This window comes from Cylas formicarius, unplaced genomic scaffold, assembly GCF_029955315.1.
Source record: "Cylas formicarius isolate icCylForm1 unplaced genomic scaffold, icCylForm1.1 PGA_scaffold_3__17_contigs__length_32017465, whole genome shotgun sequence".
In the NCBI taxonomy this organism is placed as follows: Eukaryota; Metazoa; Arthropoda; class Insecta; order Coleoptera; family Brentidae; genus Cylas; species Cylas formicarius.
In genome coordinates this window covers 29,593,971-29,600,617 of record NW_026844326.1, presented here as the reverse complement: position 1 = coordinate 29,600,617, position 6,647 = coordinate 29,593,971, and positions in this window count along the sequence as shown.

Genomic DNA, 6,647 nt, shown 5'->3' with positions numbered 1-6,647 from the left:
GCGCGTTTGTTTTACACTTATCAGTTAAGTCGAAGTATCATAAGTGCCGAACCAGGTTTCATTTAAGTAAATAATTGGCCTTTGCGGTTCTCTGTAAATCCTATTTTTTTCTAGATATTCCAGTCACCATTACTTAATTCTAAAAGATTCCATTAAAACTTGCCTTTTGTCATTTTTTAAAAATCTAAAACCCATGTGTTAAATACACTTCCATAAGGTAGTTCTGTCACACTTAACACCGGTTTCATCTTTTTCAAGCCTCCTAATTAAGATATCTAATGTGATCGCTTTCATCTACACTCGAGAAAATGTCAGCATCGCTTCTTTTTTTCCTCGCTGAAATGGGATTATTCACAATTTCCTATACAGTTGATGTTGATAAAATCAATTTTAATGTATGTTGGGCCAAGAAAAATAAATTAATGTTTTCAATGCATGTCCTTTTTTACATCTCCCAGTTTGAATTTGTTAAGTTTCCCGTTCTTTGGATTACAAAAACGTTTTTTTTTTGTTTTAAAATTTTCATAAGGGTCTACATATTCTTAAAAAGATATATTAAATATTTATATTTAATTGTTTTAAATGTATTTTTACCTAAACATAAAATGAAATATAAGAACGTGCATTTTAGTGAAAAATAATATTACTTTACATTCATTTTTTGTAGTATACAAGTGTGTAAATAATAATGGAGTAATTCTTGGATTCATTAAAGAAAAAATCATATCAACGCTACGTAAACATTAATCGCGTTAACTTTTGTGATACAGTTTTTTCATAATATCTAAAAGACGGTTTTAAATATATTTGGTAAATGCATTCTGTGCATTTAGACATATTTTCAGGTTTGCAACAAATTTTAATTTCTACCAGTTGAATATCGCGTCATTTATGCGTTTTTCTAGTAAAATTTTCTTGAATTAAATTATCATTCTTCACTTTCTTGTAGTTGCCATTAAGAAAACCTGTATAAAATAAAAAAACACTCAAATTAAAACATTTATAAAAATATAAAGCGAAGGGTATTTTTTAAAAATTGCAAGATCGAAAATATTTTCAAAAAAATTTTGAAAAACACCGAATAATATGCATAGACGTCGCAATAGATTATTTATCCTTAAACTTAAAACGCCTCGTTCGGCTAAATGCCACTTTGTGCGTAATAACAAGCGCTTTTCATAGCAAAAATAAAACGGCCATGTTTAGCGACAGCGGGGACATGAAAAAAAGTGCGGCATTGAAAAATGGCTGGCGCACGCTGTAAAGATCGCATTTTATTGGTCGGGTTGCCTAGATTCGCTTAAATATCTTATAAAACCGGCGATTTTATGTGTTCGATTCGGCGTTTCTGGTTTTGCAACACACATGCGTCTGAAACCAAGGAGGACAACAAATGATTCTTGCACGCACCCCGTATATCCAACATTCCAACATACACGGCGGTTCGGTATACTGCGCCACAAAGGCTTATTTTTTTGTTGCCGATGAAGTTGATGTACTTTTCTTCATATTCCTTTAATTAAACACTCGCTTCGCTGCGTTCAGTTCGTGACTATAATGGTGTTTATCAAAATTTTCGCATTAACCAATTAACATGCATAACAAAGAAAAATAATTAACCAAAACTTATTATTATTATTATTATTATTATTATTATTATTATTATTTATTAATATTTTTTTATTTATTTCTTATTTTTATATATTTTCTGTATTTTTATTAACATTACATAATTTTTTATTTAAGGCAGTTTTCTTATGGTCCAACTAGAGCATTCCCAGAATTTAATTTCTTTGAATCCAAAAACAGTGACACAATAGACATAATCACTTCTTTTCTTAAGCGGAAACAAAAGCAGTTTAGTCTAATCGATATTACTCACCACATCTGCATCGTTTAGATGAGCATTGCATTGCTTTTTGGGCAAAGGAATTATAGAATATATTTATAATTATAACTATAATTATAACTAAACTAACCAAAACTTTTGGAAGACTCCTAAATTAAACATTTTTTCCCCTTCATAAGAATGCAAATGCTACTAGGTGCTCTGATTACCGAATTATAAGTCTGATGAGTCATGTACTGAAAATCCTACTTAACATTATCTTCTCTCGTATATACAGAAAGCTCGAAGAAAACATGAGCAAGGCACGTCGACTCTTCTTTTATGCTTTACATATTTTATAGATATAGATAGGTAGACCGTGTCTACATTTTTTCCCGCCATTTCGTTTCCTGCTGTAGAATCTAGCTGCTTTTAGTTTATGTAGATTACTTTGAGCATCAAGTCATCAATTTCTTGTAAAATATCCACCTTTTTTTCAGCGACTTTGGCTTATTTCAGTGTTACGTTATTAACGGGCACTTCGTGGGCATACAATAGCAGAGTTATCCCAAGTTCCATTTTTTAGACTTAGATCGTTTTTCGCCTGTAGTCTTCATATATCTTCTTCTTCTTCTCATACTTCTTGGAGATCTGTCGATATGTTAATTCTGAAGCTGCCTCTGCATCTTTTCCTGTGATGTGGATTGCCAACTATCTTTCCACGTTTTAGGAGGTCTCGTCCATCCATTTTACATGGTTGTACCACTGCCTCTTAAGTTGTCTTCCCCATCTCACAATATCTTGTATCCCGCACTGCTCTCTGACATCTGTGTTTCTTATTCTGTCTCTTCTTGTATTCCCCACTATTGTCTTCACTGTTTTCATCTCTGCTACCCTTAGCATTTGTTTCGTCTTGTTGGTGTCTTCGCGGACTTCCGTGCCGTACGTCATGACGGGTCTGATACAATTCTAATTTCAAATATCAAGTCAAGTTTTAGCATCCCATACGACCATTAGAGAGAAATCGCCAATTGAATCATTTGTTCGGTAAGTGTAGGCCTAAATATACGCAACATGGCCGACAGTAACAAATGTCGTCGTCTTTTTGCATCAAATTCTAGTACAATTGAGTGTTGTTTGTGTAATTCATGGTATTACAGAGGTTCCAGTGGCCTCTCGGTTGCTGATTTTAACAAAATTGTGTCCACTACCAGGAAGACCGGTGAGCATGAATGGAATTGCGAGAAGTGTGAGGCGGTTAAGGTTAGGTGCCGTTCATCTGTATCGCCAGTGGGCCCAGCGCACTTGGGGAAGTTTTCCTTGCCAAACCGATCTGCTCGTCCAAAGTAGTGCTTCGGCAGAGCGAGGAATTTGTTACCAACAGAAACGTCCCGAATACTACCTCCTGTGGACAACTTAAGTTGGATGGACACAGCTGATTATTCAAGGTCAGGTCAGAATATTCAGAATCGGCTTGTAAATTAAAAAACATTGACAATAGTTTTGATTATTGTGAACATTTTTGATTCAATCAATGAGCAAAATAACAAACTAAGTGGTCTCTTAGAGAAAATGAAGTTTTGCTAAGTTCGCTGGAAATGTGTAAGCTTTAATGTTGAAAATCCGGGTGAATCCTTAAAAGCACTGAATAGCAGATAAATATTTATATAAATGGTACAACGCAGACATGAAACTCATATTTGAGAACCGAATTGAATTTGCGAAATCGCCAATACGTCTAGTGATGAAAGTTTCGAAGACACGAGACTTAACGGGGCCGAAAAATATTGGTTCAAAGGCCCTAAACGAGGCCTTTGAGGTATACACCCACACGGAGAGATTACTTTGTTACGTAAGCGTGACCGTAAATAACGTCGTCGTCGACGCCGGTATTCGCGGAAAAGGACAGCTGCTCTCATCCGTCTAGCGGACTATAAATACGTATCGACAACAATAAAATTTCAATGAAAATGTCCGACTTTTATATACGACGTCCTCGAGGCGTATCGGTGGGATCGCTCTCGTCGCGACCATAACGAATAAAACGCATATTGGAGCATATGAAACGGCCAGCTGAAATGGTAAAAAGTTGCTGATGCTAATAACGGAGCAGAGAAAAAGCGACAGTATCATCGGTTACGTTATCTCGGCATTCCGCGTGTAATTTAAGGGCAAAAAACTTAACAGGGAAATTCCTCCCCTTGACGTTATCATTAACTTCGTCAATTTTGCTAAATTAGCGGGAAAATAGAATATTATGCAACAAGTGAGGTAAAGACGAGTAGTTAAGAGTTTACCGAACGTTTCGCATTAAGGTGCTCCATTTTTAGGCCATATTTGTTTTTCTCTGTGCTACGAAAGATCTTATACTTTATAGAAAATAAAAAATTATGCCGCCGGGTAAAAGGCTTTAAGTGAAATGGCGGCTTAGCTCATTTAAAAATGAACGTGAAGAAAACTTTTTTGGGAAAAAACGCGTGTATAGCTTTTGTAGAGCATAAAATCTGCTCCCCGACCAACAGCTTTTAAGTTACAGAGCTGTGAAAATAAATATTCATTATAATTGATATCAAATCATTTCTAAATTCGGATTTATTATTTTTACATTAAATTGCAATTAATTACTTCTTTTGACGCATTATTTGAGTTGTTATATGATTCCAGTTTCTAATTTCCAAAATTATTAATAACAGATAGGTATATAGAGAAAATTGAAATTTTGTTATGTTATTAACATAAAAAATTACACTTCTACATATCATTATTTATTAATTAAAATTTATATTCGTTCACTAAATTTTAGAGTGGTCACTGGATTACATGTTATAGAGAGCTGTTGGTCGGGGAGAATGTACGCATAGGAACTTTTTGTAGCAAATTTTATGCTCTACAAAAGCTATACACGCGTTTTTCCCAAAAAAATTTTCTTCACGTCGAAAAGTCAAGTGAAAACCGAAAAAAAAAATTTTTCTGTGTTATCTAAATAGGAAAATGAATTGCCCGTTAGTTTTTGGGTCAATTTTCGCAAAACAACACGAATACATTTACTGACATGACCGTCAGAATTGAAAATTCAAGGCGTGGGAAGTATGTATCTCCGAAAACAGTTGACTGCTCCCAAAACCGTGCAGTAAAATCCCGGAAATGCACGAAGTGGCTCGGACCCGTGGGAAACGAAGCGGACGTGGTAAAGTGACGCTTCTAGCACGCTAGATCGATGTGTAATTAGACATTTTACAGGCTGGAGTAGAAAAAGATATTTTATATGCTAGGTATCCTGGAATTATAAACATAATATAAATAACTCGTAATAAGAGCAGATCCAAACATGGTGCCATAATAATTAAAATCTTGGAAAAGGTGTGCTACTTTTTTAATTTTAATTTGATTTTGGTGACAAAAAAAACAAAAAAATTGAAATGAATGATTTCGTCGTTCTGCGTCCATCTCCGGGACGCTGTAACATGCGTTTTATATCGAAATCAACATTTGTGTCAACGTAGCCCCTATCCACAGGCCCACTGCTTTTCCTTATTTATACTTCCGATATTTTGAGATTTTTAAAATTCTATAAAATTCAAGCCTTTGCGGATGGCACACAAATTGATTGTAGCTTCAGATCTGACAATTGTGAAGAATTTGAAAAATTCAGCTTTAAGTCAGATGTCTCAAGACCACAGCTTAAAACTTAATCCAAGTAAATCAAGTGTTTGGGATTGATAAGAATGTTAACTTCCTAAAGATCATATAAAATACAGGGTGTCCCGAAATTTGACGTAACCACGAGTTCTGTAACCCAAAATAAGGATAAAAGTTTATGTAAACTAGAGTCAAAAAGTCTTAGTTTTTAACATACAGGGTGTTAAATTTGAAGAGGTGATGGTGATTTTTTGTAAATATTTTCGAAACAGGTAAATATTTTTAAATAAAATTTGGTACAGTTACTAAACTTTTTGAGCTCTAAACTTAGTATTGGATTGTCTTCAGGAGTGGGTAACGCAGGGGAGGCGTGGGAAAAATTTGCCCCAAACTTTTTATTCGTCGAATTTTCGTAATTTTGACTGCAGAATTTTAAAATCTGAAGTTTTTTACGTAAATAAGGTACCCTTGTCGCACCTCGCCAGAACCCACCGTTTTCAAGAAAAATGTTTTTGAATAATAATAATAAATAAATAAATATAAATAAAAAAATATGATGTTTACAATCGAGGTGCAGATACTCACTCTTGAAAGTTAATTTGTTTGTGTTGCTGGGCAAATAAAAATTAAATATCAATTGTTCCACTGCTTTCAGTTTTGTTCATTGTTAGTAAAAAATGGTTTTGGTTAGTTTGTACTTGAATTGTTCTTCGCCAATTTACAGAAAAAATCGCTTCATATTCCGCTTAATATTAACGGGCTGAAAATGTTTTAAAACCAATTAATTCTCCTTCAATGTTAAAACCTAAAAGTTACTGAAGTGTATATAAATTTCTAAAACATAGTTTCGCAGGTATAATTACAGTAATTTCTCTAGATAAAATTTTTGTAGTATTAACGTAGTATTGTTAAACTATGATTTGTCTCTATTTGGAGAGGTAAATGAAATTATTTCTTTGTAATAACTTTGTCATGTCATATTGTTCAAATAATAATTATTATTATTATTATTTCCATTTTTAGATTTTTTTATTATATTTAGAGCAATTTTAAGTGCAGCAGTAGATTCAGCAAGCCAGATATAATATAAGAACGTGAGGTTAACAAATAACAACAATATATTGAAAAATTTCAGTTAATTTTTTTTTTTCGTTGAAATACTTGGACATCGAAGTGATAA